Source organism: Passer montanus, unplaced genomic scaffold (assembly GCF_014805655.1).
Source record: "Passer montanus isolate IOZ18808 unplaced genomic scaffold, ASM1480565v1 scaffold33, whole genome shotgun sequence".
Lineage (NCBI taxonomy): Eukaryota > Metazoa > Chordata > Aves > Passeriformes > Passeridae > Passer > Passer montanus.
The window spans coordinates 6,291,502-6,318,610 of NW_024368041.1; positions in this window are offsets into that span (position 1 = coordinate 6,291,502).

Genomic DNA, 27,109 nt, shown 5'->3' on the forward strand with positions numbered 1-27,109 from the left:
CAGGAATAGAGTTTGGGAGTGAGTGCAGCAAAAGCAGGGTAGGGTTGACAGTTATGGCCGCTATAACAGCCACAGAGGGAATGAGGCATATCTAAGTGACTGATTGTTATACATAAAAAAATCTTCAGCAATCATAGATTATTTGTCTGCAATTCCACTCTCATTTTTCACTAGTTATTGTTAGTGTTATTTGACATTCCATCTTCCAATTTGCTGTGGTAATGGACTCAAGGCTGACAAACAAAGTGATGAAATACTGCTTATCTCAGCTTTATTTCTTCTGAATAAAACCCTGGTGGACAAAAACATCTTGGATAGAAAACTACTCTCAGTAGTGATGAAATTCATGATCATTCACCATCTCAGCTCTCCTGAGCTGATCCTACATCCAAAGTTTTTTCTATATTCCAACAATATAAAATTTCCTAATTGGCTCACTAATTGGTCATATGCCTTGCTTATTGTGTTGAAACAGGGTTTCCTACTCTCCCAAGTGTAGGAAATTGTTAGGTGTGTTCACATCTGAAAACTTATGAATCATAAAGGTTCCACAGGTGTTTATTCATGCAAGGTTTTTGGTACAGGGAACAGGCTGGGACTCAAGCCAGGATCTCCTGATATTGTGCCCTGTCAGTATTTCTCCTCGGTTAAACCAGGATCTTCTCCATGTTACTGGATGAGGATGGCAGAGTTATCAAGTTCTGCTGCATAAACTAATGATGGAGAGACTGACCTTTCTGTTGTGTTATTGGGAGAAGGAGAAACCCTAATTTTGGCTGAACATTTGGGCAGCATAGTCCAAATAGAAAAACACATCATAATATTATATTCTCTGGGAAGTTTTCTGAACTGTTTGAACTGTCTGGAAGGTTTCTGCTGAAGAGGGTCCCTTTGTAAAAGAAATCTGACAAGGTAGAGTGTGTATTCATTTAGTTGTCTTGTAAATAAACTGTCTTAAATTAAAAATTATAGACTTTTACTGTATATCTGAAATGTACCTAGCTGACTCCTGCCATAATACATCCACGGTGGCTGAGCACTGAATCATGCTGTACATATAATTTATGTTGGTATGTCTTGAAGTTCACTTTTGCCCCAAATGATTGAGCTACAAGAAGCTGAATGCTTACAAACGTACTATAAAATAAGACAATTTAGCAGAAAATTGAAACAATATCTTCCAAACATTTTGATTCTTGTTTCTTATTTTTGTTTCTGAGTGAATTTTTTTAGGTGTTTGAATTTTTGTGAATTCCTGACCAATTTCATATGCCCTGGTTTGTGACTCCTTTGCCATATGTAGATCAACAGAGATCTGTGGATTGTGACAACACAGCCCCAACTTTGTTTCAAGAGCAGAAACTGTGTTATGCTGTAATGAAAGGGATTCCCTGAGATGTAGGAAAGGAATAACTTATTCTCTTTTGTCATTTTTGTCTCTGTATCTCTCTGAAGAACATTTGTTTTAATTTGTTTTTTGTGGATTGGAAAAATTCAAGAATTATGTAGTTCTGTGAAACTGACATGATTTCTGAAAATTTGGAAAGGTAACTGGAAAAAATTTGTAATGAAAAGATTCTTTTCTTAATAGCTGAAGAGATTAGCATTTTTCTGTAATTCATTGAATTTATGGCTGATATGCCAAGGATAGAAGTGTAATAGAAACATCTTACTTCAGAGGATGACTGCATATTTTTTACTGCCTGTGTTTGATTGCAAATTTTTTTGATGTGTTGAAAGTTAAAAATTGCACAGTGCTCAGGCAAAAAACCCAACTATATCTAATTCTGAAAGGTTTCTGAAGAGTTTTTAATTTTTTTTATGATTAGCATAGAGCTTGCTCCCAGCATTTACAGCTGCTTTAACTCAGTTTTTCTTGACACAATGTGTACATTTACACCAGACAGACTCTGCACTGGCAAATCTTAAGAGATTTAAGATGCCTAATTTTATCCAGACAGAAATAGGCAGTGCAATTCTCTCCCCTTGTAATCATGTTATCATCTGGTGTCACCAACTGATGTAAAATTTGCTTTAATGTCAAAATGATTGACATTGCACAGTCTTAAAGTCTATTTTGTTTGTTCATTTTTACTTATAGCAAACTGTTGATTTTGACTATTCATTAAGGTACCATTTATTTTATCTGCATTAAACATATTCCAAAACCTCCCAAGAAAATCTCCTGCAAGTGTATTTGGATAGCTCTATTTGGGCAGTATCAATTAGCTAAAGCTCTGATGAAACTGATGGAAATATTGGCTACTTCAGTGCTGTAAATTCACCCATTGCCTTTCCAGAGGTGAGAAATGATTAAAGCTTTTAGACATTAATTGATAAAATACATCCTTAGGATGGAAATTGAGTCTCAGCAGGCTCCCAGCCTCTTGCCAATACAAAATCTTCACTGTATTTAATAGGAGAATGCCTGCTTGAGGGTTGCTCTCAGTGTGACAGCGCAGGAAGGAAGCACAGAGACACACAGAGCTTGCCCCAGTGTTTCTGACAGATTCCACATCTGAAGGACTGCGGGCAGGGAGGCAAAGGCTCAGCTGGAGACAAGCCCTGCATCTGCACTGGAGCAGCCTCTGGTGCAGCTGATGCTGGGGACCACTTGTGGAGAATCTTCCACTTGTGGAATGACACAAGTGGGCTGAGAGGGCTGCATGGGGAGTGAGCAGAAAAGGGTGCAGGAAGGATGCCAAAGGTCCAAACATCCCCCAAAATATGGATGTGCTAAAAAAAGTGTGTGTGGAGAGGCAAAACTAAATAGGAAGCAAAAAATATAGGTACACTTAAGATTGTAGAGGGCTTTTTTCAGTTTGATGTGTTCCACAGAGGAAAACAAACAACAGTAATAGTAATAGTACTACTACTACTACTGCTATAGCAATTGCATGGGCAAACATTTGAAACAAAGAGAATAAAGGAAGTTTTACTTAGTTATTTACACACCTAGACAGGTGTCAGACACCCTCATAGCCCTTTTGTTCTCCCTGAATAAGAACAATCCAGTATTTACAGTACTTACAGTACACAATAAAGTTCTCTGCTGCCTTACTATCAACGATAGCTGTGCCATTCTGGCTCCAAAGACACTGTGCCTATTGGAAGCAAAATGCTGCTAGAGACTGAGGGAAGAAGCATCATCATATCACCTCCTCAGCCCCATGGCGCAAAATATGACAAAGGATGATAAAAACCAGTTAATTCTCCACTAACTTTTCAAATCAAGAGCTACAAGCTGATTTTTCCATAGCAAATCTATCTTAACTTTCTAATTTTATCCACTCAAGGAAGAGTGTGGATAAAATTGTTATAAAACAATTATAAAATTGTGTGATAAAATTGTGGATAAAACAGTTGGAGCTGTTTCAGTCACTTGTTTTTATATTTGTGGTGTTAAGACCCGAAATCTAAAAAGAAAACATTAGTTTGGAAGTAAAATTCCAGTCTGTTTTTTCTAAACTTAGGAACTTCTAGCACTTGGTATGTAGCTTTACATCCACAAACACTGCTAAAAAACACCTAAAAAGGGAAGTTAATTAGTGGTTGGGAAAGAGTTGAAGGGAAAATCTAAAGGTCCAGTTTACCTTGCATCTGTTGTGGTTTTAAGCCCAGATGGAGATGAAACACCACACAGCCTCTCACTCAAACCCTCCCTCTCCCCCCTACCCTGGTGGAATGGGGAGGAAAATTGAAGTAAAACTCATATATTGAGATAAAAACACTTTCATAATTGAAAATACAGTACAGTGCAATAACAGGAATGGTAAATAACAGTTATAACAAAAAGGAAGAAAGGTTCCCATTGACAGACGCCAGACACCCTCCCCAAACCCAGATTGGCTCCCTGTGAGTAACTCCCCCAGTTTGTGTACTGGGCATGGCATTCCACGGTGTGGAACATCCCTTTGCTCAGTTTGGGTCACCTGTCCCAGCTGGGCTCCCTCCCATTTTCTTTCATGTACCTCCTCACTGGCTGAGCAGGAGACAAGGAAAAAGAAGTCCTTGACTCAGGATAAACACACAGTAGCAAAAAACCAAAACCTCAGTGTCTTATCAACACCATTCTCATTCCAAATCCAAAACACAGCACTGTAACAGCTACTGGGAAGAAGTGAGCACTACCTGAGCTGCAACCAGGGCAGAATCACACCTGGTCTTTCTCAGTTATAAATCTAAACTCCCCAGATTGAATAAAATCTGATCCAGACTTTGAGTCTTGTGAAAGGATCATCTCTAATACCTGTGGAAATCAGCACATTTGTTCTTGCTTTTGGAAGAGAATTCTTGGTTTTCTTGGGCTTTAACTGCAAGGTGATTTATTTTAAGTCTATCTACTCATGTTCAAATCCTGTTTATTTTTCAATCCCTGTGAAATTCCATGAGTTCAAAACTATGAGGAAGGTTCCCAAAGACCCTGAGATTCTTAAAACAAAAGGTTTCAATTTTCCATCTTGTTTCTGCTCCCTTCAATTAAACTGCATTCATCGCAGCTTGGCAAACTTAATTGCATGCTTCAAAAAGAGAAGAAACAAAAATCAGAATGATGAAGAAAGATGAGAATTTTTTAAAATTGTATGTCTCAGAGCAAAAAAAAAAAAAGAAAAGAAAAGAGACCATAAGAAATGGAAAGCCAAGAAGACATAATTTTGATTGCAACTTTATCTTGCTAAATTTTGGTGGGAAAATGAGGCCTTGTTAACTGTTCTGAAAGCAAAAGATTTGAAAGGAAGCTGGTTTTTCACTTAAATTTTATCTTATGGTACAAAACAAAAAATACAAAATTGACAGAATTCTGTGGAATGAATGCTTATTGATCCCATTTCTTACTCCGTGTTTTTTCACTTGCAAGAATGGAATTTACCTAATAAAGTTGGAGTCAGTCCAAAATGAAAGAGGTTGCTTCTTGTACTCATATGTAAGACCTCTAATATTTTGGCTGCTCATTCCTAGTAAAAATCGGGACAGCAATCACTTATCTTGCTATTACACATGCTATTACACATTAGGAAAGATAAGAGTGGGTGGGAGTTATTTTTATCTTCACGTGGCAACAAAACCCCTTGCACCCACGCTGCCAATGCAATTTACAGAGGGTTAAAGGGATTTTGATTCTTTGGGAAGGGAGAGGAGTCAGTGAGGAAGAAATGCCTGAGAGATGAAGTGATCCTTACTTCTAATCAGAAGTATTTAGACTCTCCAGACCCTATAACAGAACCAACTAGAGAATTTGTTGCTATCTGTGAAGAACATTAGAAAAAGGGTATGAACTTGAAATGTGCACAGAGGAATCTTAAAACTGCCTTTGTACTGTGTGGTACTGGGTGTGGTGTGATGATTGCTCTGGAATGGTTGTTGCAGCCAACTCTTGCCAGAGCATGAGTCGTTGTGGCTGTGTCTGATCTTGACTCCAGCTGCACGGGGAGGAAGGAAAATAGGTCAGCTCAGATGTGTGTGATTTTTCAATAGGGTGACAGCATCCTTCTGAGAGCACCCTTTTTATTACCAGATATTTTCTGGACTCTTAAAATAATTTGGCTTGGAAGAGATCTCTGCTGATCCTCTAGCTTTACCTCCCACTCAAAGCAGGATCAATTGCATGGTGGAAATCTAAGAAGTAATTTCCAGTATAAAGGATTTAAAGTACTGCTGAAAGTTGGAGTTGTTTGGTTTGTTTTCCAGTAATAATTCAGCTCTTTGTGATTATTTTATTGGATTATGAAGTGTTGTTAGAAAGAGCGGTGCTTGGCATTTATAAATCTTGGGTACGGACATCTAGAAATCCTGTAGAGTATTTTAGGGAAGGCTTCTGTTTTGACCCAGCTGACACAACAACAGAGATGTAAAGGTAAGGGCAACAGCATAACCTTTATTTTTCTGGCAGAACAAGGAGGCACACACTGACTATTTTTCAAAATATCTTCTTTTCTCAGGTTCCAAGGTTTTAATCAGGTCAAATGCACAGCACAACCACTACATTCAGGGAGTCTGAATTCTGGTCTGCTAGGAGTTTGCACATACAAGAAAATGAAAAATAAACACAAAATGGACTGGAGTCCTCCATTTTAGAACTTTATTTTCAGGTAGGCTTGAATTCCAGTTTTAGAGAAGGATGAGAGAAGTGCTTTGTATGCTATTGAGTCAGCTTACCCTGTTTACACCTGGATTTAAAGAAATTACAAAATACAGTGCTTAAAAACATCACTTCAACACTAATTTTACCCATAGATGCTCACAAAATGTCTAACTGTGACCTGACAAAGGTGTAAAGGCCTGAGTATTTGTGCTTGTGAGGAGGGAGGGAAGCAACCTGGTCTAAGTGAAGTAAGAGAGAGACAAACCTGCAGGCTTTCAGTCCTTATATCTGATTGGACACTGAAATCCAGCACCTGAACCCTCCTTTACCAACGCAGGACATCCAAGTTTTGTTACAGCTTGAAGTACTTTGAATCCAAGCAATTGGTACAACCACGGGTGTCTGCTTGACACCCAGCATTGACCTTTCCCACCCCACTGTGCTTTATCTGTCTGAGACATCAGTTTTTGTTTAACAGGTGCTGCTCACAAATTTTGTGTCTCTTCATGGTCAGTGTGCAATGCCCTCATGGCCCTAAGCTGCTGGAAGGCACATTTCTCTCCATGGCAGGATTCCCATTTAATAGCTGGGTCTCCAGCAGCAGAGGGGACCTGTCTGGAGGACAGAGAGGCTGCGTGGACAATGACAGTGTGCCCCAGCTAAGAACTATCCATACAGGCAAATACTTTCTGTGAACACACTCCAAAACACAAGCTGATGTAATCCTGCATGTTTGGATTTATTTTTTTTATAACATTAAAGTCATTGACAGAATTACTATGTAACAAAAAACATATGATGGTTTTTCTCTTCCTAAAAATGCATCATTTAACTTCCTTAGAGGAATCTAGAATTACTTCCCTGAAACACACTGGCTGAAGCACATCTATTTCATATGGTTTGTTTAGCACATTCTGAGAGAAATACAATTAAATTTCATGAGTAAGATCCTTCCACTTGCATGCATGCCTTGATTCAGAAATTCAAAGTCAGTGAGCAGCTGTAATAGAAACAGTGGTCTTTATAGGGAGTTGCACAATATATAGTAACTTTCTAACTTGTTTAAGAAGAAGAGTTATATTTTTCATTCCAGTGTCATTCTTGCTTTGTGCATTATAGGTCTAATACACAGAATGAATAATTTTATTCTGCAAATAATTGCATGATGATTTATCCTACGAAGTATCTCTTGTCTCCATAAAGGAGAAGTGAATCAAACAGGATCCCAAACCTCCCATTGTTCCTTTTGGTAAATGTGGCACTAATTTGTCCTCCATTTGCCCTCAGTGCTGGTTGTAAAGAGCAGCCTGCACCATACTACTGTGGTAATAGTCATGAATATATCTGTGAAATGGCTAAAGCTGTGCCACTTGATGGGAAAGGAGAGAGGGCAGATACCAAGACACCTGTAGGACATTTCTAATGCTGTGCACGGGCCAGACCCCAAGACACAGCAGGAAGGATGATGGTCACATGTGTGGGAAAACTGAAATTTTTGCTTGTGGAAAAATGTTTCCAAATCTGTGAGAACTTGGAAAGACAGAGGTTTCTGTTTACCATAGGCAAATCTGTAGGTCATAGGCATATTTATGTTCTTCAGGCATTTATTTCCTTTTTCATTTTTCTTTGCATCTCTCTCTTTGCTGCCTTTCTATTTAAACATCTACATATGTCAGAGACATCTTAAAGGTTAAAGCAGTCCATGCTGTATTTATTCCACCTGCCCAGTACTACTTGATATGTAAGATTTTCTGCCTCCAGTCCTGAATTTTTCTTCCACCAAATAACCCAGGGAGCAAGTGGACTAAGAATATCTGAGTAGGAAGCTAAACAGAAATCTTTGACTACAACACTTTGAAACAATCAAACTGATCTGTATAACCAAGCACTCCCCTTGGGAGGCAGGAGCACGACTCTAGCTTCATATAAACTCTAACTACTATTCACTTATTTTCCTTCCTATTTGAACCCTGCAACCTTTTTCAGGTCTGATTTAATTGCTGGAAAGCAAATATAAGAGAAGTTATTTCACAATATAAGAGCAGAAATACCAAAATTAGTGCAGAATGTGGTCTTATAAGCATAACAGCAACCCACAATGGGAAGCATTGTAAGAATATTAACTCCAAATTTTTGTTTGGAAGAATGTGAAGCAAGTTCAATTCCTGTGTGGGCTAGTCACTAAAGAGTTTGACTTGATGACCCTTGTGGGTCCCTTCCATCTCCCTTCCTGTGGTCTGGAAGTGTGACAAATATGGTTCTTACAGTAAAACCAATACTGTCAAGCTGGACTCAGTGCAGTGTCACTCTGTCCTCAAGGCTGTTATACGAGCTTGCAAGACCATTTTTTTTCATTTTTTGCCATGCAACACTAATGAAATCAATGGCGTAAATAACCCAGAATTTTCTGTGGGACTTTGGTCTGTATTAAAAACAAGGTTAATTACATTGATGAGTTTTTAATATGTTACTGTTTACCTTCATTTACAACGTCAAGGTCTGGGACTCTACTGGTCAATTAAATTTCATCTTCAAATCTGCAGCATCAGATTTTATTGACTCATTAGAGGTTTAGGAGTAGGTGTTTGTTTGCGTAGGTTTTTCTTTCTTTTCCAAACTTCAGCAGATCCAAATTCTATGACCAGCAGTGCTCACACAAGAAATTCTTATTGCTTCATTTGGAGCTGTGACCTTTGGATGTGGTGGTGGGAAGAGAAGGGACTCAGCTCTCACAATTGCATGGCTCTGTAGTATTTCTAATTATCATATCTATATCTCTATATCTCTATATCTCTATATCGCTATATCTCTATATCTCTCTATCTCTCTATCATCTATCTATATCTATATCTATATCTATATCTATATCTAATCTTTCAGTTACTCCACTTTACACTGAAGCAATCAAATGCAGAATGTGATCCATGAACATTAATATAAGTTAGTCTATAAACAGTTAACTTTAAGCAAGTGCAAGGAACTATAGGTAGTGACAGTCTCCTGCTCTGTTCCGGATGATGCAAATCTCAGCTGGTAAATTTTTATGTTTTATATACCCTCTGTGTATGTGTGTGTGTGTAAGTCACTTGTATGATACATGTTAAATAGACAATTTACATATTATTTCCTCTGCTTAGGGACCTACCTTGCTTGATTTGCTTTACAAAAAATTTGCATTGCTACCTTTGGTCACAGTGAGATTAGACACCTTCAAACGTGTGCAAGGGGAAGTGTAAATGACTCTCCTCATTATATCTGAGAGAGTGACTGGGAGATATTTTCTCTGCATTATACATAACGCCAGATGATCAATGCTACCACTGCCCCTCAGCAAAGACACAGCATGGGAGTAAGAACTAAAGTGCCCACTTTTATTTCCAGCTCAAAGCACTTGGGAGCTGTGAATCTGCTCTCCTCACTTCTCCTCCAATAACATCACAAGACTGGCCTTTTGTATATCAGGTTGTTAGTCATAGAATTGTTTAAGTTACAAGAGATCTTTAAGATCTTCAAGTCCTGCCATTAACTCAGCACTGCCATGTCCACCCCTAAACCGTGTCCACTGGGACCACATCTGCAGCTACACATAGTTACAGATCTTTAAAATACTTCTAGGAATGGTCATTAGAGCAGTCTGTTCCAGTGATTGAAAACCCTTGTGGTGAAGATTCTTTCCCTAATATCCACTGCAAACTCCAGTTCTGTTGACTCCTCTTTTTACTTCTCCAAGAACTGAAAATTCAATTATTTCATGATGTCATTGCTCAAGACAGAGTCCAACCACTGCACCACCTACCAGTCTTTCTGTGTTCACAAACAGCAGGTCCAGAGGAGCATATTCACGAGTTGCCTCCCTTGCCAACTGTGTCAGGAAGTTTTCTTCCACACACTCTGGGAGCCTCCTGACTGTTTGCTCGCTCCTATGTTGCATTTCCAGAAGACCTCTGGCAAGCTGAAGTCTCCCATGAGAACAAGGGCCAGATACTGGGAGGCCTCTCCCAGCTGTAAATATTTCTGATATTTTTGTATCAGAAATATAGAATATTTCATCTGCCTCTTCATTCTGGTTAGATGATCTGTGGCAGAATCCCACTGTGATATCTGCCTTGTGATCATCACCATCAAGCTCCAGACAGTCAAACCAGTCCCTAACGTACAGCGCTAACCCACCACTCTCCTTCCTTGCCTGCCGAATCTGAAGAGTTTTTAGCCACCCATTGCAGCCACACATGGCACTGTGTGAGTCATCCCAATGTGTTTCCATGATGGCAGCCATCTCACAGTTTCCTGCTGCACGACGGCTTCCAGCTGCTCCTGTGTGCTGCCTGTGTTGCAGGTATTGCCATAGGTGCAGTTGGGGTATTGAGCCCAGCATCTTTTTTGGAGGAGGCCTTAATTTGTATGTGACTGTTCTCAGTTGCTTTGGTGTTTTCTAACATTGATAATCCCACATCTAATGTGTATTTAAGAAATGAAAGGCTGATCTTGGTTGATCAAGATTTTTTTGGGTTTTTTTTGAGCCTTGCATTTTCTGTCTTTCCTGCCTGACCCTGAGGTCTAGAAACTTTCTCTTTTTAAAAGAGACAACATTTCTTATTTAGTCACAGGATGCTGGGAAGCTGGACTTTGTGGGAAAATATTGGTACACTGGTGACATAATCAGAGAAAACTCAACAGAGCTTCCAGCAGTGTAGAATTTCTCTCAGCTTTCCTCAGCCCTGGGTATGATTACTCAACTGCTCTGAGGCTGAAGCCACAGGCCTGGGGCTTTCTTCAGCTGTCTGCAGCACAAGGGCTGGAGCCCACGGGTCAGCTTCCCCCTCTAACTTTTTTTTGCAATTAGGGAAAGCATGGGCTGTGGGATGGAACCCACCTGGAGAGAAAGACACCACAGCTGTACCTTTTCCACATTCGTTTGCACAGCTGCTGAAGGCCAGTGATAGTGTGGTCCACTGGTTAGGGGCATTACCCAATGGCAGAAGGTTGTATGCTATGAAACATTAAGTTTTTAATTACAAACCTTGTTTTTGGTTAACTCTAACAGGCTGATAAGCACCACAGAGTTTTTCACTCCCTGCCTCCAAACCAAAGTCCCACCAGGAAGGAGGAGAGAGAAAAAGGAAAAGCAAGAAAACTTGTGGGTAAAGATAAAAACCCAAACCCCAAACAAACAAGGAAAAACAAACTTATAAAGAAGAAATGGAAGAAAGCAAACAAAATAAGTGATACAAAATGCCTAGAAAACTCCTGAGCAAAACACATGCAACTTCCCTGAACCTCATGGAATCTGGCTGGTTATGTCCCCTCCACGGATATTGTGCAGCCCCAATCTATTCACCAAGAGCGGGGAGCAGAGTAAGAAAGAGAGAAGGCCCTGTTCAGCAACAGGTAAAACCCTGGTCTATTACTGGCATTGTTTTGGTCATAAATCTAAATTACAGCACCGTACAAGCTCCAATGAAGAAAATTTACTCCAACCTGGTTAGGACCAGTATAATCCCCTGTCTTTGAAAAGATTGATCCAGGGCTGCTGTTAGGAAATGCTAGCAATGATTTCAATAGAATTTAGTACCTGCTCCTTATTCTTTTTCATTTGTATAGCTCCTCTGAGCTGCAGGAAAGGATTTGAATAAAAGAAAAGGTAAAGTAAACCCTCATCCTCCTGGGACAAAATGTTCCTGCTGGTTTCCTACAATGTTACTTCAAAGAAAGAATATTGGGAACAGCTATAGCACTGAGTATGCTGAACCACGGGCGTACTTAATGTTATTCAACAGAAAATGTGTCAGGAGAAAGTAATCCAGGAATATCAGTCAATGTTGTGCTGGGAATGATGAGACAGATGGGTGCTCAGTGCAATACATCACCCTCTGAACATTTGCAGGGAGGTTGAAGAAGAGCACGTGTCACTCCTCGCTCTGCTTGCAACCATGATTAACCATGAGATGGTACTGTTGTTTTTTGTTGCCATTGGGTCATATTTCCCTGGAAGTTCAGAGTCTTTGGCAGTGATGCTTGAATTTGGAGGGACACCTGTGTTTCCCACTACTTGCCAAGGTAAACATTCACAGAGAATCACACAGAATGACTGGGTTGGAAGAGACCCTCAAGATCATCAAGTCCAACCCATGCCCTAAACCTTAATTAAACCATGGCACTAAGTGCCATATGCAGTCTTTTTTTGGACACATCCTGGGATGGTGACTCCACCCCCTCCCAGGCAGGCCATTTCAATATTTTATCACTCTTTCTGTGAAAAACTTCTTCCTAATATCCAACCTATATTTCCCCTGACACAGCTTGAGACTGTGTACTCTTGCTCTGGCATTTGTTGCCCGGAGAAAAAGACCAACCCCCCCCGACTACAGCTGCCCTTCAGGAAGGTGTAGAGAGTGATAAGGTCACCTGTGAGTCTCTTTTTCTCCAGGCCAAACACCCCCAGCTCCCTCAGTCATTCCTCATAGGACTTGTGGTTCCAGAGCCTCAGACCTGCTGCAAAAGGTACCAGTCCTACTTGTCAGATTCTGAGAAGGAGGAGGAACCTTCTTCCTGGTACGTGCAGTGACCTGCTTCCAGACTTTGTCTTTGAGAGACCCTGGGCTAACAGCCCTTTGACAAATTGCCCTGCAGGGTTCCGAGTTCAGAGTCCACAATGAAGATGATACAGACATTTTCCTGCATGGCATTTTTTGAATCTCACTCTTTTTAATAACAATAAGCACAGATAAAAATAGCAATTATACCACAGAGAAGCCTGTGCTTTAGAGTGTGTTCTCATAAGGAGCAAACCCAGTTGAGGAGACTGAATTGCTCATAAGTGTCAGGAGGCTGCGCTGACTGCATTTACAGAAACCTGTGCTCTGCCCCATTCTTTATAGACTACAAACTCACAGCTAGGGACACTCACCAGAAACAGTCTCTTCAAGGATCTTTTTCTTATAACAAAGAGAATGATTGTATTGCTTTTCTTGGAAGAAAAGTGTTTCCCTTACATATACACTAAGGGATTGGTATACCTTTCTCTCTAAAGAGCATAGACAACTTTTATGGTACTTAAAAGTCCTTCCTTTAGTAAACAGCTCCAGAATTATTAAACCCTTCAAGGGCTCTCATAGCAAGATTTCTCTTACTATGCAGGTAGTACAGGAGATGCCAGAAGCAGATGTTGTGAAAGTTGCAGAGAAGAATCAATGTTTAGTACAGAAGGTAGAAAAAGACAGTGATGAGAACAAATGAAAATAAATTTGTCTCAACAAACATTTGTCAAGGAGCCTAATTTCTGTGGTACAGACCAAAATTGCTGCTGACATTTTCGGTAATGAAGTTTCTTCTGATTTGTTCAAAGTCTCCATCTGCACTCTGACTCATCCACTTTATTCCTGGACTGGGCATGTAAGACAGACCTCCGCATCCGCAGGACCCTGGCACCTTCTGCAAACTGCTCTACTGAGGAAAGGCTGAGGCAGATGGGTGCATACAGACCTGGGACTGTCCATTTTCCACTGTATAAAAGAAGGCCTTCACTGAGAAAAATCAGCTTTGTATCCATATCCTTCCTTCTGCCTTTTTTCTTTTCCTAACATGAAGTGTTTGTTAAACTTTGCTCTCAATGCTTAAAAGAGTGGTTGCATTGCATTTATTCATTTTTTTTTTCTTTTCTGGCTGGATTTATAAGCAATACAGGTTGTCATAGCTCTATTGAAATCAGAAGAACTATCCCAATTTCCACCAAATGATGCAGATCTGGGGTTTAAAATGCATATTCAGAATGAAAGAGTCATGTAAAGAAAGTAGCTGTGGGTAATGAGGCAAGGATTTCAGCTAGAGATTTCAGAAGTGTATTTATGAGCCTTAGAGCCACAGTTCTCATAGCTAGGGAAATAATATCTGTTCTGTTACTTGCTTAATAAAATTATTCTCTGTTTCAGGAGAATTAGCAAGCCACAGTGCATTTAGAAAAACTGCTGCATTGGCATTTTGTAAAGTTGAAAAGGATAACATATTTGACACATTCAGCAGTCCAACCTGTGTGTTGTGTTTGTCTTTGGACACACACTCTGTTACCTGTCCTCCTCTACAGACAATCATTGGCCCGTCAGCATGAATAATTTGTTTTGCTCTGGAAAATTTCAGCCCCTGCTAGGATTGACTAAGAGGAATTGTTGTTTCAGCAATAATCTCTGTTGATATGTTGTGTATTAAGCAATAAGCAGCTGTTGAAATTGATTAATCGTTGAAGTGGAGATGAGATTTTAAGGCAATTTCAAATTCTGTTCATTGCACTCATATTTTTTTATTAACTACCCTTTGTTGTGTTGTTATATACAAGATGAATAGAATTTTTTTATAAGGCTTCTCAGTGTCATACATTACCTTCAAAATGTTTGGGATGTTTGAAAATCCCAGATATCAGCAGCTCTATTTCCAAGCCTTCACCAAGGAAAGAGAAAAGGATAACCTTGTCTTTTAAAACATATTTGTTCATGGTTTCTTGTGTGACAGCAGACTCCTTTTTCCACTTTGACACATATAGGACAAGGAGAAGCACTGGAGCAGGTCCGACCCAAGGTTGATGAAGGCCAGTCTTCTGCAGCTGGCAGCAGACAGCACCAGCTGCTTCAAAAGAGCAGACAAGAAGTTTCACAGCTAGTGGCAATTTGAAAATTAACCTTTGAGACATTTTCTCCCAGCTTCTATGGGTGGAAAATTCATTTGGCTTGCAGGTCTTCTTTTCTTTTTTCCCCTCTTTTATTTTTTTCCTTTTTCTTTAGGATTTGCTACTATAATTCTGTCCATTCTTGATACTTGTAGAAAATCTTGGATCTTTTTGAAGCTCTTGGCTGTGATGGTATACTATGCCAAAGACAGGTGAATTGAAATTGCTGTGAAACATGGTGTCATTGTATCAGTACAAAATATGTCCCCTTCCAGTCTCAGAAAATCTATTGTTTTTCTAATAGTTTGTGTTATTTGTGCCTTATTATTTGCAAATCTTAGGCCACAGTGGTTTCTTTATTTATTGTTATCCCTGTCCTCCTTTTAGCTCTCAGGTCGTTGCAAATCTTAGGCCACAGTGGTTTGTTGTTTATTTATTGTTATCCCTGTCCTCCTTTTAGCTCTCAGGTCCTTTGAGTGCAAGTTCTTCAAAGCAGGCTGGTCCTTACACAGGTTTTGTACAGCAGTCAGTTCACTGTGAACATCAGCTATTTGCAAAAGAAAGATATGCATCAAAGTCTAGGGGAACTGAACATTATTAACATATACTGACTCTTATTTGACTAAATGTGACTAGAAAACAAAACAAATCAAAAAAGCCTAACAAACCCCAAGCAAAATTAACACCTCTGCACATGAAATGTGTTAACGATGTCATTTGGTCACAGTGGACACCAAGTTACAGGGTCTTCTGATCCACCAAAGACTCGAGGTGCCTGGAGGAGTTGTAAGGCTGGAGTATTTTGATGGCCATACATCTGGTTTCAGGCCTCTGCTTCCCACTTTTCTGGGGTTTCTTATCTGTAATGTGAATGATCATGAACATGATGGCATATTTAATTATATGAGGATGTTGTATGCGGTCAGAGTCCTTCCACTGAGACTCCTGGAGCTGCTCCTGTTTGCATTATGCAAGGTGAGAGTGCTGAAGTGCTGTGTTGGCTGGGAAACATGAGCTACTTCCCTGCTGCTCCCTAGAACTGATCTCTGAACTGTTCAAATTTAAAGACTCTAAGAACACCTAAACTTGACACCAATTTATACTTTCACACAGAGCCTTTCTGAAGAATTTGACTCAAAGGGAACAGGTTTTACATTAAGACAAAACTGAGTCTATCTTTATTATGTTTTTGTAGGAGATGAGGTAGATTTGCAGGAGAGGCTGCACAGAAAAATGTGTAATTTTTTTTGTCTTTGTTTAACTCCTGATCAGCAGGAGTGGAGTTGGAAAAGTCTACTGAGAGAGATGGAAAAGTTCAATCTCAACGTTAAGTGAAGGACTTTACTCTTCTTGTTTGCCACTTCTCTTTGTGAAGAGCTGCATTTTGATTGTTGCATGGTGCTTTCTTCAGAAGGTGTTTTGTGGGAAATCTAGAGTGGATGGAGCAAGCTATGGGTGACAATGGCTAACCTTTAAACCTGGTGGAAACTTAAATTCTTATAGTGTGGCCATTGTCCACTCAATGTTCAACTCTATGCATCTGAAAAAATATCCGACTGCCTCTACCGTTCAGGAAGGAATCTGGCTCTTAAAGCAACTTCTTTTTATGCAGAAACTCCTCATAGCAAATTTTACAGCACAGATTGTCACTATGTTTAGTTTTGCTACAGTCCTAATTCTTGTGTGAATGTGGCTTGCACAATAAATACATCATAATGTCTCTCTGTGTTTGTGGAGGGGAGGGATCTGGGTCTCACCATACTTGTGAATTTGTGTGTGAGATTATAGAGTCACATCAGGGCAATCATGTTCTAGCTGGTCTTCAAAGCCAGATCTCAGGGTATATTAAAATTTAAGGTACATCAATACTAGCCTTTTCACTACAAGTAACCCAATGTGATATGTCTCGGGTTTTGTGTTGCTGAAATGGCTCCCGAGGTATTAAAGATTATTTTTTCCCAGTCCCGCGACCAGAGAAGAAGCTGAGATGCGTCAGTTCTGCTTTTCAAGGCTGTTTATTTTTCCTTATCTATTACATTTTTTTCCTGACCCACTGAAATCTGTCTGGCAGGTCGGTTTGTGGCACACTGACTACCCTTGGGGTGGTGTTAACATTTTATACTAAGAACTATGTGTACTTTATTTACAATAATTTTCCAATACCTATCACCTATGTCAGACAGTCTGTCTCTACTCTAGACCAGTCTAAAAGTGCCACCATCACAGCAGAGATGGAGGCTAAGAAGAAGCAGGAGGAAGGACAGGACACGCCCAAATCCCTCCATCTTTCCTCCTGAACCCCCATTCTAAAAACCCCAAAATTCTTCTTTTTCACCCTGTGACAAATTAACTATAATTCTACTTCCACTCTTGTGGCTTTTACATCTTCATACAAAGCTGGTAATTTTCTCCATGGGTTAAAATCGAAGGCACAGGTGTTTTTGACTCCGTGCCAAGGTCTCTGAGGCCCTGCCAGGATCTCAAGTCCTCCAGGGCAGTCAGAGGAACGTCCTGGGTTCCGACAATGTGAAGAAGGAGCACAGTCCTGTAAGAACTGAGATTGTTTCCCTTCATTGTTGGCAGCATGGCAGTGAGTTATACCAGCTGAAATCAGACTCACAGAAACACAGCATTTCTGGTATCAAAAACTGGTGGAGTTTTTGTGTTTGTGCCATACTTTCCTGTTTTCTGAATGCTACTTTGTCAAACAATAGCCTTTTCAGTGCTGGTTTATCGAGTCTTTGTGAGTTTGTGCTAATCAGTATTTGTCAGAAAGCAACATGTTTCTTTTCAGCCCAGGAAAATAATTCAATTGGAAAAAAATTATTCCATTGCCATAGTTTATCTGCATGATATATATCATCACTGCACAGCAGTGGAATCTCAGGAGACCTCAAATGCAGAACCTGTACTAAGAAGAAAATATGAGAGCTAATTTTTCTTGTACATTACTCTCAGTTTTTTTTCTTATTTCCATTCTCTGATGAGGACAATAGCCTTTCTCTCCACATGCCTGTGAGCTTTATGTGTGCTGGTCTTGGTGGAGATTCCTGTGCTACAAACATTTTCTGTTCAGGCAGAGACTTGTGCAAATCTTGAGCACCAGTCAGCCCTTCCAGCTCTTCACCAAAACAGGAATTACAGATGGCAGCACTAGGAAGCATAGGTGGGGCGAGCACCCACAAAGAGAAGTGAAATATTTTGCTGGATATCATGAATATTTTCAACTTTTTGTAAGATGACAGAGTTCTGACCTCTAAATCTGCCCTTGGATGGCTTCAAGAAAGAGGTTCAACTTCTGATTAATCAGATGATAGGATTTGAACCATTAAATTTCAGAGAAAAGATTTGCTTCATATTCCAGATTTTTCTAAGCCTGGAAGAACCAAAAAGATGCAAGTAGTGTTTTCAGGGAGGGGAAATGTTGTAGTGGTATTGATTAGGGAAATTTCTGTATCCCAGGCCTATTTAATTTCTCTTTGGCCTCTCTGTTTTATACTGTTAGGTCCTGCACAGTGCTTTATCAGTTTCCTTGGCAGAACTCTCTCATTTATGGTTATCTGACTCTGCTTCATTTTTATGCCCATATCATGGGTTTATTGAATTGGAAAGTTGACTACAAGCCATCTAGGGAGGCTGTCAGCATAGAATATCACATTACTGAAGTGAACAGAAATTCAGCTCCTGTATGTTTCGATGCTATTTGCTGAACTAAACAGAAACATCCTGAGATATTTCCCAGAAGGTGACAATTTTTCACTCAGATATGGTCATGCTATCAACAGGCAACTGGCCATGGCTAAAATAATGCCCTCAGCCTCACATAAAACATGAGTTAAGGATGTGTGAAGCAGCTGGAATATGGCATAGCTCAATGTAGTTTATACCCTAGGTCCAAATCTGGCTCTGCTCATGAAAGAGAACATCAGTGCAAACATTATGGACAGATTTTGGGGATCTTGGATTAACCACAGGCTAAAGGTGTAACTAACAATTAACCCCAAACTGCACTCTAAAGTCTTATCCCATTTTCAAATTCTCCATGGGACTTATACTCCAAAAAGTCATTGCATCATAACTAAAAAGATTTGTGTATAGTCTTGGCTTTTGACTATACATCTGAGTTGAACAAAGAGCTATAAACCTTAACTGAAGCAGCCCTCCCTCTTTCAGAATAATTGCTCAATTTGGATATCATGTATTGATGCAAAATTTCTTAATTTCATGACTGGAGGAAAAGCTGTCTCTCTTTTTAAAGAGATGGAACCACCTGCTAACCAGAGAGCAGCACAATATATTAAATTGACATTGATTTTGCAGACAGTATTGCATTCACATGTTAAAAAAAAACCAGTCACGGTTTTGTCATGAGAATAAGTTGGTGCTGTACATGACATTAAGTAACACTTCCTGGATGGAACAGTTAGAGAGGTGGAGAAACTAATAACAATTTAAGTTCTTTGGTGCAAAATCAGTTTATTGTATTGACAGACACATAAAGAAACAGGCTGCAGGGTGGTGAAAAGGTAGGCAGGTTGACTGATATTAGAATGTATAACTAGGAATAATGGGATAAGTTAAACAGAGAGACCCTCATAACACGAGCATCTTGCACTGCAAAATAGTCTCCCCTAGGATAAGAAGAAACAGTTAGCTTATTAAATGAGTCATTTAATATGATAGGAAAAAAAGTTGGAAAATATGCTGTAGGGAGCAATCCTGGAGACAGACTACTAGACATTACTCTTCATTGCCTGTGATTATCTGCAGTCACATTTTTTTCCTCATATTCAAAGTGTGGAATTGAGGTAAATGGAGGCTGTGCCTTTCAATTGCTCAGTTGCACAAGCTGAAAAAAATTGAGGGTTGTTTTCTTAATGGCATTACTTAAGCAAAGAGCAATGACCTTTTCTTTAAAAAGGAGAACAGGAGACACACTTATAAATTGAAAAGACAAGTAATTGCCAGCATGTGAGTTCAAGCTGAGGTAGGAAGATCAAATACTGAATTCCAGTGCAATGATAGGAAGACCACTCAGACATCTCCAGGAGTAATGCATGCTTAATTTTTTTTTTTATTGTACAAGCACTTGGAATTTCTAATTAATTTGTGCAATATTTGTTAAAATCATGGCTAAAGAATTCACTTTGTCATCCTCTTTATCCTCTTCCTACTCTCAGGTATTCAGAGAGGCAACTACTTGTTTTGGATGGTTTGGATTTCTGTTAAATGTTACATATCTCTGATGATGAAGAGTCATTTGTGTATGCAAACAGAGTAAATTACACTTTTACTCACCTGACAGAATCTGTTATGCTGCTAGAATGGTCTACATGGTGGAAATATACTTGATACTTCAGGTTTATAGTGATTTAAATGCACAAGGATGTTTCTGCTCCTGAAATAAGTTAAATAGTTATTAACTTCAGTTGGCACAGCTTTATACTCTAAGTTAGGAAAAAGAAACTTAATGCTTCTCCTTTCCCCCATCACTTTGTGAGAGACTTCAAATTGCTTTGCTGAAAATTTCCCATTGCAACTGACTCCTACAGATTAAACTCAACAGAAAAAAATTGGAAGTGAGATATGACCTGAGCAGAAATCCCCTTATTCTCCTGGAAATTAAGACACTTTTTCACTCAACAGCTGTCTTACAATCTTTACCCTGTGGTTGTTCAGTACACTGTCACACAGTAACAGGCAAAGTGATCCAAGAGTGCTGTAGGAGCTCTGGTCCAGAGGGGAAAATGAACCCACAGGACCCCTGAGGAAAGCAAATTCTGCTTAGTATCCACTCACTCCTGCTTTGCACTCAGTGAGAAAGAGTGTCTGGTTGTGTGAATTCACATTTGGTAACTCGATGACCAGTAACAGCAATAAAGTGTTTCCTCATTGATTTTGGCTTTGGGAACAGGTATGCAGTGTGCCAGCACAGTAGTCAGGTGCTTTTTCTTGCCCGTTAGACGCTGAAAGACAAAGATTTAGTGTGTGTGTGGATGTCTATGTATGAATGTCCCCATATACACAAATACACACAATTACTAGTCTATCTGCTTGCATACCTAAAGCTTATGAAATAGAAGGCAGATGTCACAGATAGAGCAAAGATATTTAACTAGCAAAGCTTTAGCAATGTCCATTATCTCTGGATAAAGAAGATTGAGTTTTAATGCTCTTCTCTTCCTAAGCCCGTGTGAATGGTGGAGACCAGTACTGTTCAAATTATTGAAGAGAGGTCCTGCTCAAGGTGTAAGTGTTTATAAGAGAAATGGGCAGTCAAGTAGGGAATGCTCTAGGGGTCAAGAACCTGTTTTTTGTGTTGCGTGATTCTTCTATCCATTAGCTTGCAATGTCTCTGGAGCCAAAGTTAATTCCTCTGGTATATCAGAGACTCTTCCCATCTGGGAAGCTCACTCGGTGCCTCTCACTGCTGCTGTGCTGCCAACAGCAAATGGCATAAACTGAAATGTTACTCAGACATGTTGGGAGATTAAATTCCTCTTACACCGCTAATCCTCTGGGGTTTTAGGCATGGCCAAGTGCTGTCTTATCTTGCCACCTATAAAAATGTGCATGTGACTGAGAGGCACCAGATGTGTGAGGAGGCTGGGCAATGTTGGCCTTTCCCCCTCCTTCCTCCCCAGCGGTCAGATAAGGTCCACAACCCTTCCCTTTGCTCCCAAAGCAAAATGCTGAGGTCACTATCCCTGCTCCTCAGCCACCCCACTCCTAGCTCTGGTTGCCACACCTAACCTACCAGACCTTATTTTGCTGGGTGTGCAGGCGCAGCCTGGCTGACTCTTACCCTGTATTGTCTGCAGCAGGTGTGCAGCAAACAAGGAAGCCCTGATGTGCAGCCTTGGACAGGAAGCAAGTGCAATTTATAAGTTTCTGCTTTATGGGTATGTATTTCTATTCAAAACCAATCTGGCAATGTCCAGATGGTCTTGCTAAAACACACATAGCCCAAAAGGAATTCAAACACCCAGCTGTGGGCATAATGCTTGTGCAATTGCATAATGCTGCATGCAATTTCTCTCTTCATATGGTTTGATTTGGTCACCACTGTTAGGTCACAAAGGATGCTGAAGCATTTCAGATGTCATTTATGTCCCCCAAACTTGTTGTTCTTATGAAAATCTCCCTTGTATGCCACACATCCAACTAAAAATAATATTTCCTTCCATTTAAGATGTACTTTTTTCCTCCTTTAAAGCAGTAGGGGAAAAATGATTACATGCTGTCAGTAAAAGCTGTATGTAAGCAGTCACGCTGCTTTCTTTCTGTTATTTTTGTGTTTGGTTAAAGGTGAGCTTAACTGTTTTTTTATTTATGAACTGCATTTATAAGGATCATCAGCTGACCAACTGACAGCCCAAAATTTCTTCAGAATTTTATCTGGACATTTGTTACATCTAATCATAATTTTGTTTGGTGTCTTCAAGAAATAAGGGACTAATCCTGCCTCAGTTAAAAAAAATTAAAACCACATAACAGTTGCAACCTTGCATATACCCGTTTGAATACCATTGTAATTCTGTGACATACTTGGAAACAGGGTAGGTGATCTCTGTGGATAAAGCATTATCATGCTGCAAGTGAAACTGAATATCCAGAGTTCTCAGTTGGTCCTTTCAGTTTGAATGGGCAATAATCAGGCTGTGAGACTCACCCTGGGGACAGAATGCAGGACTGTTTTGAACAGAAAGAACTCTCTGGATTAAAGGAGGCCAGAGATTTGGTCTGGTCACAGACTCACTTCTGCATCCTAATTTTTAGTGGGTCCATTTTTCTACTAGTTTGCTTTGATCATTCTGATTAATCATCTTCAGTGTATCTCACCATAGTGAACGAATGGCTTTTCAAGTCCTGATATCCTAGTACATGATCAGAGCCCCAGAGGGAGGGGAAACACCCCCTTAACAAACTACCTGTCTTATCCCAACATGGGTGAGAGCAGCCTCAACACAGTCTGCAGCTAAAGCACTCCTGCTTCCCATTCTCCCAGTACAGCTCTGGCACCTGGTACCCAGCAGGAGCCGTGCTGGGAGCTCGAGCACCTGCAGGGACTGGGCATGTGGGGTCAGGACTGCAGCAGGGCAGAGGGGAGGGGGAGCTGCTGGGAAAATCTCCTCATTTCCTCATTCCTTGGCCCCCAGAGTTTGTGTCTGCATTTGACACTGGAGAGGAGAATGGGGGGAATATTCTCTGATTGCTTCAACTTATACCTCATGCAGTATTATTACCACAGTATGTGTTGCTTTATGAAATTATCAGGTTCTTTCCTTAAACCCATTTGTAGTTTTTGATTTATTTCAGTCATCAACAGCTGGTAAGAAAGTGATTTCTTGCTGTATTTCAACTCAATATTTGGATGGTTTAGCTTTTCATTAGAGGTTCATTTTTAAACTTAGTTATTATGAGTTGTTAAAAAGAAGAAAATCAGTCTAACTTTTTCCATTAAAAAGCATTTATATTGGGGGAAGGCATGAGCAGGGTGTGTCTGTTTCCTAAAAAGCTGCTTTGCATCAGACCCCAGGTCCATTACACCAGCACGATGTTAGCACCCAGGAAGAGTTTGAAAACCTGTTTATTTTTGTATGAAGCTGTTATCTTTCATAGCTCAACAAGGAAAACAGCAGCCTTGAAAAGAATTTTGTTTTGGAAAAACATGAGAGGGTTCTCTGTCAGCCTCCCACTGAGCATGTACAGAGCAGGGCTGTGACATGGGGTTTGAGGGATGGTGACAGATACCTTTCTGAGACAAACTGCTGTGACTGGTGCCTGGGATATGATGGATGAGGCTACATGCCCAGCCTGCCCTGTGATGTCCCCTCCTATTGCAGGACTGCCACCACTCCTCAAGGCTGGCTGCTGTGGCAGTGAGGCAGAGCACTTCTCAGCTGCTCAAGCAGGTATGTAAAATAAGAATTAAATAACACAAGCTTTCCTCATTTTAACAAAATGAGACTATCACAGCTATGGGTATGAATTTCCTTTAACAAAAGGGGTAATGCGTAGGGGTTTGCCTGATAAAACTCTTTTCCTCTGCTTTTCCCAAGGCTATTCCTGCAATGACAATAGGGTTTTTCTTCCAGAACTAGTGAGCAAATCTCCTCATACCCTATTTTCCAGTGAAGAGACAGGGATGAGTTGGTCCTGTGGGATGTGTCTGGGTTGTGGCTGTTTCACAGCAATAGCAAGGGTGGGTGACAATCTTGCTGCACTGCAGCTTTGAACCCTCGTGACTGAAGGGCCCAAAGAGAGTGAGTAGGGACTGATTTGGGGGCCTGGTGTGGCAGCCCTGCTGAGGAGGGTGAGGTGGAACCTGGAAACGGGAGCACTTCTGTCCCTCACTGTCCAGAGGGCTTGGCTGGTCTGGGCAGGTACTCGTGGTCACTTTTACACATGACACAGGCAGCTTGCTGTGAGATCACCTTCCTGCCAAGGGCAGAGCAGCCCACCAACCCCAAAGGCTGCTTCACCACAGCCCAGTCCATCTAATCCCTGCTGCTGATTAGAGATGAATCCCCAGCAGTTTCATGCTGTAGGAGATGGTGTCCTCTGCTGCAGAGGGAGTCACAGGGTTCAGTATGTCTCCAGTGAAGGTGCAGTGATAAGAAATCTGGATGATTTGTCCCCTCTAGTCGTGGTCTGTCCATTTGGGCAGTGATACAACAGTTGTGCTGGTGGGGCCTCTACGTGGAAAAACCAGGCTGCAGCCTGCTAAACAGGCATTGCCATCATCCTTGAGAGGAAAAGGTGATGCATCCTTCTTTAGCAAAGAAACTAAAACTAGAATGTGGGCCAATTTTCATCATTTTTGTTTGTTGGTTTTTTTTCCATTTTCTAATTTCATTTTCAGCCGTGGAATACCTCATGGTTCCCAGAGACAGAAATTCTGCCACCTTGAATATTTAACTTGAAATATTAAAACAATCATCTGGTTTAGCCCCTTTAGACCTCAGGCAAAAATGGTTTTAATTTGGTGCCCAACTAATTATCTTGCTGAGAGATGTTAATAATTAAGCTAATAATTACTACACCTTTGCAATGGACCTTGAGGTAACTTTAATACAGGTAATTTAAAGATAAAAAAATAATTATTTCTAGAATCTTTTTTTGTTAAAACAAAATTTTTAAATATTTATATTTCTTTCCCTATTTCAGATTATGAATATGAACCAAAACACATGAAAGTTCCATAACTATTGACCAGAAGGGAAAAGGAAAAATTGCCATGCTTCAGCATGTCTGACAGAGAAGCTTGGGGAGAAGGATTTTGTTGTCTGGTGCAGGTCTTTTTTGAGTTATACTGCTCTTTCAGTTATTGAGAAAAAAAGCACACCCAGCTTCCTTCTTTGTCCTCTTCTTTCCCCAAACAGTGTTCAGCCAAGAGTGGCCAGCACGTCTGGGATGTGCAGAATTGGCAAATTAAATTACAAAAGTGAATTCTGATCCAAGTACAGAAAAACCCAGAACTTCAATCAAAAAATGAGTGAAAACCAAACTTCTACAAAAAGCTATGTGGTTTTGCTCTTCGTTATCACTTTCTGCATTCAGAGCCACACACACTTTTAATGGACTTCTTTCCAGCAGAAGGGATGGTGCAGCCCTGGAACAACCAGTTTTTGCAGATGGGGACATAGGGACAGAAGCATTAAATTGCTTCCCTAAACCTTAGAGTGACCCATTCTGTGTGGATGGCAGAGCTGGGTACCAAGGGAACACTGTATCGGGGAGTTCATGTCTCACCCCTCCCAGCAACTGCAAGCAAAACACAGAAGTAAAAAGCTTTTTTCTTTCTTGGAGCTGAGGGACCTTCTCTCTGATCCCAGCACTCTGAGGTTACTGCACGGATGCGATTTATGCAGTTATTAAATCTGCACAATATAGTTAGGCACCTAAATGCCTCTTAAAATGGTATTTAAAAGAGGAATCCTTGAGGCCCTGCATGCCAAGGCGGTGACTCCCACTGCTCCCCACCGAGGCCAGTGGGGCACTTGGTGCTGAAGCCACAGCGTGGCCTTGAGCCAGAGTTGAGTGTCGTGATCCCAGAATGGCCTCCTCCAGTGTACAGCTCTGTACTTCATGCTCATTTGTGAGACTTTGAAGAGGAAGACAGAACGGGACAGCCTGTCCCCTTGCGGAATAGCACCCTGGGAATTATTGCATTAGGTAGGTGCAGCAGGGCTGACAAAGGAAATGTTGTTTTCTTAGGCCTGCCAGTGCCAGCTCCCTGATCACTTGCTGTATTTGATCTGGCATTTGTCTGGTGTGACTCATTCCCTGTGGCCCCGGGAAAATGTGCTCTCTATCAGCATTTTAGAGCTTCTATTGCTCAGTGTTTGGAAACAGAAGGAAATTCTTTCCAAATGTGTTTCACCAAAATGGTGGGCTAAATTTTTTTAAGGTATCAAGCCTGTTAGGAAGAGAGGCAAATGGCATACCTGTATGATCACAAAAGAAGAGGAATTTCATTTGCAGGCAAAGGCTGCAAGATGGTGGAAACATTCTGTATTTATAAAGTAACATTTTTCTATATATTCCAAGGAGAAAGGGATTTCATGCTGGCTCTTTAGCACCCTCTCTTGCTCCCCACCTATTTCCCACATATAAGTGGAAAATTTGCTCTTGACTTTAATACCAGAACTATGTGTGCTGTGGTGACACTATTACCTCGTTCTGTTACTCTATACTATGTCTTGCTCCCCACCTATTTCCCACAAAGTAAATGGAAAATTTGCTCTTGCCTTTAAAACCAGAACTATGTGTGCTGTGGTGACACTATTACCTCGTTCTGTTACTCTATACTATACCCACACAAGATCTGGGATCCTGTGGCAGGAGCTGGGTGGTGTGTGGACAGCTGCTGGATGGTCTGTGAAAAAGGGTTCACTTACATTTGGGGAGCTGAGTTTCCAAACATTGTTTGCATCTGGTTTTCATGGATCAGGTTTGGACAAGGTAGCAGAGAAAACATCTGAAAGAGAAACTGGCCTCATGAATTCTCCCTATTATTAAAAAAAAAAGATATGTTTATATTTTAATGTAAAAAATGTGTATTATTTAAACTGAACTAGACAAATGGCTTCACTTTATATTTGCAATAGAGTGTGAAAAAGTGGAATTATAACTGTCTTTTACCTCTTTGGGCCTGGATGGTGCTGAGTGTTCAGACCTGTTCAGCAAAGACCAGTGTGAACATTATTTTGTCCCTGTACCTGGGGAGAAGGGAGGAGATGATGGAGATATTTGGGCCAAATATACTCATTAAGCCCTTTTTTGTTTTCAGGTGTTGCTGACTTGGGTACAAATCAGGACAGGGATGGGACAGCTCAGCAGGTTTAAACATTCCATGCATGCTGCAG